General features: G+C 49.1%; 1 pseudogene; it reads left to right on the top strand.

Moving 5' to 3' along the window:
* Positions 1–487: 487 nt before the first annotated feature.
* Positions 488–584, top strand: LOC113924032 (annotated as a pseudogene).
* Positions 585–9,021: the final 8,437 nt, after the last annotated feature.

Genomic DNA, 9,021 nt, shown 5'->3' with positions numbered 1-9,021 from the left:
TGAACCTTCTCCTGCCGCTGAGAAATTTAGAGCAAGGCTCTTGGAAGTACTAGAAAGACAGTTTCTCCTAATTAAACCTCAGAGGAGTGGAAGTTTCCGGGGTCTGTGATTATCTGAAGGGTTTTTGAAAATGTAAATCTGGTTGGGGAAACATGGCTTTGAAAAATAGAGGGAGGAAGAGGTAGCCTGGTTTTGAGATGCTATCTCCGCCGGTAGCAAGCAAAGAAGTCTCACGGCTGATAAAACCTGGCCGAAATATACATCTTAACAGATAAGCACATATGCTTCCAAGTGCTCTCCCGCTCCCCGGGGATGTGAACAAGGTGACCTCTGGGGCTGCCTTTTCTCCCAGAAGACTTTGATCCATTTGTCCTTTGCTAGAATTTTTAGAAAAGATTTCTTATGTTGTTTATGAAAAGTAGATATGTGCAACCACGTGAATGTACTTGATGTCATTGGCCTGTACCGTTAAAAATGATTTAAAATAGTGCAGCACAAATACTAAAATTGGAATGATACAGAGAAGATTAGCATGGTCCCTGCATAAGGATGACACACAAATTCGTGAAGCGTTCAATATTTTTGAGTTTCTTTATGTGTACAGGGAAAGGATTGAATTTTTTCTCCTCAAAACTAGCTTTTTTCACAAATAAATTATCATGTTAAACTTCCAAAAATGATTAATATAGTAAATTTTATGATATATATATATATATATATATATACACACACATAACTACAATAAAAAAATTACTAGGAGAATAAATAGGGTAATATCATTTATAAGCAGAATTTGAAAGCATAAGGAAGAACTGGGCTTTTAACTTTGTAACTATAATGTATCTAACATTAATTTTGGAAACCAAATACTACGAAATGGTCTCTTCTGCACATGAAACTACCCTCACGTTAATATTCAAAAATCCTTACGTCAACAACAAAAGAATCAAGACCATTATTCTATCAGTTGACTGAACTGGAATTTATGGGATGGGAGAGTGAGCTCAACCTTTATTCATTTTTACCACTTCCTGTTAAACTTGTTCTGCGGACAACCCTCTATCACTCCTGGCTATAATCTCACATGGGTTCCATGGTTTTTTGTGACTCTTATAAAATAAAGACCCTAGACCTATCCAATAATAAAAAAAAAAGTATACCTCGATGTGTATGTGCTTCTACATGCCATACACATGTGATATGCTCTATACTTCATATTCACATGTCTCCAGGCATGGTAAGAGTCTAGAGACCTGAGTTCAAGTTCAGGTTTGCCCGTGTCACAGCGCATGTACGGGGTAAAAGGATGCACAATGTCGTGAAGCTCTGTGAGATGGGGGTGCTGCAAATGCACACAGGGTCTTTGAAAGATGAAGGATGACATCTATGGAGACAGGGGCAGAGAAGGGGCCCTGCGAATATCCATCTCTCCCCATCTGACCTTGTACACGCGAAAGCATCGGACCTGCACAGCCCTCTACACCCTCGCCCACGCTGTCCTCTCTGTGAAGAATGCACTCAGGAACACGGACCTGGCTCTGGTCTTGAAATCAGCTCCCAGAGAGTTGACCTGTGTGCAGATGTGTGATGTAACTTTGCAAATTAAGTGTGTAATGCTTTTAGAAAAACGATGCCCTTTCCTCCCCTGCTCCCCACCACTGGGACCGGGTAATTTGTGGGCACATCTGTTGCAGGTGTTGGGGAATACTCTTGGAGATATTCTTAGATCCTGGCCTGGGGTCTAAAGGTTGAGAACCTGGCTCCTGGGACGGGAGTAACAGGAGTAACAGGAGCGAGGCAGAAGGCCTGGGAGCAGGACTGGGCCTGGGCGGGTGGCCAAGGTGAGTGGCTAGATCAGCCAGCAGGGAAGCCAGAACGGACCAGGATGGCACTCAGGGGCAGGAAAGGGAGGCAGGCGCCGAACCCAGACACATAAACACACCGTGTTTACCAGATACCACTCACCCACCTGGCCCAGGCAAGTCACTTAACCCCTCCTGGCCAGAGCAATCTCACTTGTAAGGAGAGGTGCAGGCCTGCTAAGCTCCCAGACTGAGGTGGTCCCGGCTGCTAGCATTTTAATTGACAGATTGTCCGCTGGGCACCTGCATTGTACCACATGCTGGGGGGGCGGGGAGCATGTGCAGGATCAAAGACAGAAAGAGGAGGTGTAATCGGCACCCTTGCCTGCAAGAACCCATCACTCTTCTTACCATCTGCCAGGGCGCCTCACTTTTCTTCACATAAAATCCAAACTCGGATTCAAGATCCACACAGAACTGTGGGATAAAGCCCTGGGGCGTCCGTCAGACAATATCTGGTAGTGCTTTTTTGCAACCCCGAGACAAAATTCAGAGGTAGTATGGTTTTTCTCTTCACTAAAACATTGCTTGATGTTTTATTTTTTTTTAAGATTTTATTTATTTATTTGAGAGAGAGAGAATGAGAGACAGAGAGCACGAGAGGGAAGAGGGTCAGAGGGAGAAGCAGACTCCCCGCCGAGCAGGGAGCCCGATGTGGGACTCGATCCCGGGACTCCAGGATCATGACCTGGGCCGAAAGCAGTTGCTTAACCAACTGAGCCACCCAGGCTCCCTTGCTTGATGTTGTAATCGATATAATGCCTTAACCGTAATACAAAGGTGGGAGGAGAAGAAGTAATCTGTAATAAAACAACATGCGTTTCAATAGGTAAATTCTCTGGCGTGACTTCACTCATCAACATAAGGACGTGCCTTTGTGTATAAAGTCATAGTGAATGCCACAAACACACGTGACAACAAGTGTGTTGTTTGGGAGACTCAAATACCAAAAGTGATGCTGCCATGGGTGACATGATTTTCCCAACATGGAGAACAGCACTTGATAATGTTCCAAACAAAACACCGTGCAATCTTCCCTTAATTTATATGGTAGAGCCATTCCTAGACAATGCAATGCATAACCGATCCCATGCCAAAGTTATCTTCAGTTTATAGGAATAGGAGAGTTAAGTCCAGGGTAAGCTCATCAGAAATTGGCTTTCTACCCACATGAATATCCATTAGGACACCCCAAAGTCACACAGGACCCAGGACAGTCCACTGTCGTGTCAGACTGTTCCATGCACTGCTTGAAATCTTCTTGCATCCTTGGTGCCTACTCACTGAATTGATGGCACGCCCCCCACAAATATCCCAAACAAACTCAAGAGGGCAATACTGCTCCCTTGAGAATCACTGATCTAGCCCCTGCCTACCTCTCCAAAGTTGGCTTTGTTCCTCCTCTCTCCTTGTCCACCACATTCCCGGCCACACAAGCTTTTGTCCATTCTTCCAACACATCAAAGGCCCTTGCACATGCTGTTCCCTCCCCCGGGAAGGCTCTTCCCTAGCTCCTCACAGAGCGGCCTTCTCACCCTTTGTGTCTCAGCTCACATACCATTTCCACGGGAACAGCTTTCCCAACCGTCCTACCTACTGTAACACATGCATCCCAGGCCTGCCAGGCTCAGCCATATTACCCTGTTCGTGTCTCTCACACATCATGCCGGAATGATCTTTTTCTAGGTGGTCTATCTCATTAGACTGTGGGCAGCAAACCTTTCTGTAAAGGTCCAGAGAGCAAATATCTTGGGCTTGGCAGGCCACATGGTCTCTGTCTCAGCAACTCCATTCTGTCATTGTAGCTCGAAAGCACTCACAGGCCACAGGGACTATGGAGATGCTGTGTACCAATAAAACTTTATTTACAAACGCAGGTGGCAGTCGGGCTCAGTCCATGGGCAGCGGTTTGCCAGCCCCAACACTAGACTGTAAGTTCCTTATCTGTCCAGTTTCCTCTTGAATTCCCTGGGTCCAGCACAGTGTGGGGCCAATGGTAAGAGCTGAATGAGTGCATGTTGAAGAAATGTGTTTGTTGTCTACCTACAATGAGGAACCACCAGAAAACCCAAGGAAGACCTTCCGAATCTTAGCACCTAGGAAGTCATTTACACATTGGTCACACACCCAGCAGCACCCCTAACAGCCTTGATAAGGAAGGGCAGGAGAATTCAGGGAGGGCTTCCTGGAGGAAGTGACCCTGACCAGCTGCTGAAGGAAGGATGGGATTTGGACCATGGTAGTTGTGGCACTCACTTGTTCAATCATTAATTCATTCCCTCATTTGAGGGACTTGTGATGAGTGTCCTATCAGGTCAGATAACACAAAGATGCCCATGGAGTGCTACTGAAGAAGGAGAAGACTTTGATCCTGTTGCCAGGGCAATCTAGAGATTCCAAGAACTCTGTGGCCCACTCACACTTCTGGGTACCTGATGCGAAGGAGATACGAAGGTCACATCTGAGCACGGCTCAGTAGCGCCATAACTGGATTGTCATCCCACCAACCATCCACAGCGTCTAACCCCACAGTGAAATCAGTGTGAAACTGTCCTCAGCATCCCCCCAAACCTCACCCTCCAACCCCAGCCAATCGCAGGGCCCCAGCCCGAGGCCCTCCCTCACCCTGATTGCAGCCTGCTCTTGGGCCCTCCATCACCCAGTGGCACAATCATATGCTCTTCCCAGGAAGGGATGCCCTAATGGTGGGTCTTCAGACAGAAGTCCGGGGCGATTTTTAGCAGCAGTACCCCTGGGCCGTCAGAACACGATGACACACCCACTAGGCAGTTCCAAGTAATTGGGGAGGAATATTTCAGCAGCAGGATGGGTACCTTGAGACCATGAGTGACAGGTTTTTGGTCTTTTAAGGGGTTATTCGAAACTCTTTTCCAAAAACAGGACCAAGGTTACCCTCACTTTTCCCCCTTGGTTTTCTTCCCTCCAAAGCCCAAGGCCTTGAACCTCCTACAACCTCAGGACTGCTTTTCCTTCTCTGTTTGCCTTGGCTTCTCAGAAACTCAGAGCCAAACGTATAGCCCATGACCTTCCAGGCCCTGTCTGGGACGTGCTGCATAGTACATCTTCAGGTGAACGGATTTTGCTGCCACATTTCCCTTTCCCTGGGATTTCTCATCTGCTCTTGAAATGGTAATAGACACGCCTCCGTAGGGCAACTCAAGTCCTCTCAGAGGTGAGCCAGGTGTCTTTCTTTTGCATAAAAAAAAAAATTGCAGAATGTTCTCCCTATCTCCCTACCCCCTCCAAACCTGAACCCATTTTGTTAATATTAAGCTTAATTATTTTGAAGTGTAGTTTAATTTAAACCCAAGTTACTGTTAGCATTTCATAATAGTCATTTTCTACTGGCTAATGAGGGGTAAAAATAAACCTATTTCTCAGCACAGTATTGATACCCCGTCATAAAAACAAACAAGAGGAAACACTCCATATAGGAACTTGAGGCCATGATCTTCTTGTCTTCATCTCCTCAGATCTGTGCCCTTGTGGTGACCCTGACTTCGAGCTGGGGGCCATGGCCCAGAAGCTACTAAGGGTGACAAGGGAAAAAAATCCCCAAAGGGCTCCTCTTCATAGAGTGACCAAGGGCCAGGCTTTGGGATCAGAGAACCCCTCATGCATTCCTTCATTTGTTGGCCCATTCAGTAAATCAAGTACCTTTCGGGTCAGACACTGTGCGGAGCAGGGGGGACCCGTGAACAAGATGAAGAAGGTTCGTGCCCCGCCCCCAGCCCCAGACCTAACCTCACAGCACGGGGAGGCCACAGTAAGCAAGGGAGCTACCAAATGAACAAGGTCATTCCAACCTGTGCTAATGTAACAACGAGCAGAGGGAGGGGGAGATGGACACATTAAGAAAGGCCTCTCAGAGGAGGTGATGTCTGAGCAGGCCACAGAAAGGGCAGGGGAAGCAAAAGTCAAGGAAAATGACAGAACAGGAAAGAATATGGACGTGGAAAATGCAGGAGTGTAAAAGCCATCGAGGATGATTGCCTCCACCTGAAGTTTCAGGGTAGAAAGGCAATTTTCAGGATGCCCGGGCAAACTGTTCAGAGTCCCCGCCTATAAACCTACGGGGACAACCCTATGTCACCCCCCTCACACGAGAGGGAGAAGAGGACAAAACACAGATCCTGACAGTGGGAGACCCAAAACAGAGAATAAAAAGTGGGGGTAAAAAATGAGCCAAGAACCCCGTTCTTCTAAAACAAACCAGTGGCCTTGTGCAAGGGGACACTGCTGGGACGTGGGACACCCGGGGGGCCGTCAGCCAGTCCCTTGGATTCCAAGGGTCCGGTCCCTTCCAGACTTTGCTAAAGACCCCAGGCCCTTGCCCCAGACCACACTGGAGGCTCTGGGTCCTTCACTATGCCGTCTAGAGGACTGTGCTGGGAATCGCCAATGATCTTTCATTAGCTGATGAGCTAAAGCTCTTCTCTCTGCTTCTGCCTCCAGATACTGCCCTCCAGGGCCTGCCTCGGAAGAGAGACGAACCCACTTGATAAACAGCAAGGGCTTCTCGCCCCATCCACGAGTGGGAGGTGCTTTCAAAGCCTTCAGAAAATAGTCACCGATGCCCGCAAGCCGGGGGCACTCATTTGGGGTCTGCTGGCGACATCTGAACGCCAGGATCCCACAGTGACAAGCAGGGAAGGCACAAAACTCTACCTCGTCACCTTTTTAATGAGTAAAATCCTCTGGCTGCTGCCGGGGCCCTCAGAGACCTGCTATTAATGAGCGCTCAGAATAGACTGTGCCTGTTTTATCCATGTACGGAGGCCTGGGAGAGACACTTCAATTTCCATTTTACATCTGCTGCCATGTTCAAGTGGCTCCTTAAGGGCAGGAAAACACTTGGCAAATTCTGTCTTTAAAGAGACACGTTCAAAGAGAGCTTTCGCTCCCCACAGCCACATTCTATATGTGAACGCTTTTCAATTTGCAAAGCATATATTTAGATTATGTATATGGAAACCTGGTAGGCAGCAGGCCTCAGCTGCCCATACAGCTCCCCCCCTGCCCCTTGCGGCGGCAAGAAGAGAGCTTCCGGTCTGGTCCTCCGATTCGGTGGCTTCATTCACTGAGAGGGGGACAAGGACAGCTTCTGTTTTGTCCTATTTAGGAACCTTGGTCCTAGCCAGCAGCCCCTGCAGCTGCTAACGTGGTGAGCACCGCTGTCTGCACGGGGTTGTGCGAGAGCGGAGATCTGGGAAGGGGGCTGGCCCCAGGGCGTGAGCCACGTGGGGCCCAGAAAGGAGGTGTGACTGACCCAAGCCCACAGGGGAGCTGGGGGGATGGGGCGAGACCCCGGCCTGGGTCTTTCCAAGGCTACGAGCGGGTGTTGAGTAGAGGAGAGAGGAGGGGGAGGTGAAGACAGGGAGGAACTCTGCACCACAGCGTACACCTGGAGGTCTCAGGATGGCCCCCTTGTCCCAGGAGCCACTGCCTGCAAGGTGGGTGAGGATGAAGTTGGGGAATGCAGCCAGCGTCAGGGAACAGGGGTGGTGTAAAGTACAACCTCGGGCTCTTGCATTTGCCACCTACCTTATTTCAGCCACTATCGCAGAAATACCCCAGCCTGGGGGCTTAAAGAGCAGACATCCGGGGCGCCTGGTGGCCTACTGGGCTGAGCGTCTGCCTTCGGCTCAGCTCATGATCCCAGGGTCCTGGGATCGAGCCTCGCGTCGGGCTCCCTGCTCAGCGGGGAGCCTGCTTCTCCCTCTCCCTCTGCTGCTCCCCCTGCTCTCTCTCTCTCTCAAATGAATAAATAAAGTCTTAAAAAAAAAAAAAATAGCAGACATCTCTTTCTTTCAGTTCTGGAGGCTGAAGTCTGAGGTCCTGGTGCCAGTATGGTCAGTTTCAGGTGAGGGCTCTCCTCCTGGATCGTAGATGGCTGCCTTCTCACCATGTCCTCGTATGGCAGGGAGAGAGAGCTCTGTGCCCTTTACCCACTTATGAGGGCACCAATCCCATCATGGCAGCTGCACCCTCGTGGCCTCATCCAAACCTAATTACCCCTGAAATGCCCACCTCCAAGCACCACCACACTGGGGATTAGGGCTGCAACAAACAAATTTGGGCAGGAGGAGGGGGACATAAACATTCAGTCCATAGCACCACTGTGTGATCTTGGGCAAGTTGCTTACGCCCCCTGAGCCTTCACTGTTCATCTATAAAATGGGATCAGCATCCCCCTGGCGGTGGGTCTGGGGATGCCGTGACCTGCACATGGACAGCGCCTGGCACACAGGCAGAGTGAGCATAGTGGTATCTGCGTTTACTTCTACAGCCCTGTGATCATCAGAATCCTGCAGAGCAAGAAACCCATTCTCCAAGCAACCTCAAAAGACCCACAGGATAAATGTATCGTGAAGAGAAGAAATCCGGAGAAATCAAACTTATCCATACTTCAAAAAGGGACGATGTGGGATGAAAGCCGCCTACAGCATGAATTACTGTTGATTTCATCATTGTTGCCATCCCCAGAACAAACAGCCCCAGAAAGCACGGTGGTTGTAACCCTAAGCCTGTGGCATCCCAGGGCATTTCCAATTATCTCCAAGTGTGTTATAAAATGCTCACCAAAGATAACTTGAGTTTTCTCTCATTCAAAATGCCATTCTCCATCATCAGCACTTTGGCAAGTGGGAGAGGGGGCACAGCATCATGCTGTGGCAGAGTCTGCCTGCTGCTTCCCTAGTACCCATCCTCCCTCACTCACGAGCATCTAGAGTCTGGAGGCGGTGATGTGCCCAGTCGCAGGATCTGCTTCCCAGCCTCTCTTGCAGCCAGATGTGGCCACATGACCACGTTCTGGCCATGGAAGCAAGAGAAACTCATAAAAGGAATTCTGGAAAGGTTCTCTGAAAGGGAGAAAAGACAACTAGAGAAAGACCATTTTGCTTTACCCTCTTCTTGCTTCCTGCTGCCTGGAATGTGGACATGATGGCTGGAGCTGCAGCAGGCATTTTGAAACACTGAGGACAGAAGCCAAATGTGGGGAATGGCAGAGCATGGGAGAGACAGAGCCTGGGCCCCACAGGATCATGAAGCTACCACACCAGCCTACCCAGGACTTCTTGTACATCAGAGGGGAAACTATGCATTTCAGCCTTTGTTATAGGAGTTTTCTGTTAGG

Source organism: Zalophus californianus, chromosome 15, assembly GCF_009762305.2.
Source record: "Zalophus californianus isolate mZalCal1 chromosome 15, mZalCal1.pri.v2, whole genome shotgun sequence".
Classification (NCBI taxonomy): domain Eukaryota; kingdom Metazoa; phylum Chordata; class Mammalia; order Carnivora; family Otariidae; genus Zalophus; species Zalophus californianus.
Note: the sequence above shows the minus strand (reverse complement) of the source record. Positions and strands in the feature narration are given on the sequence as shown.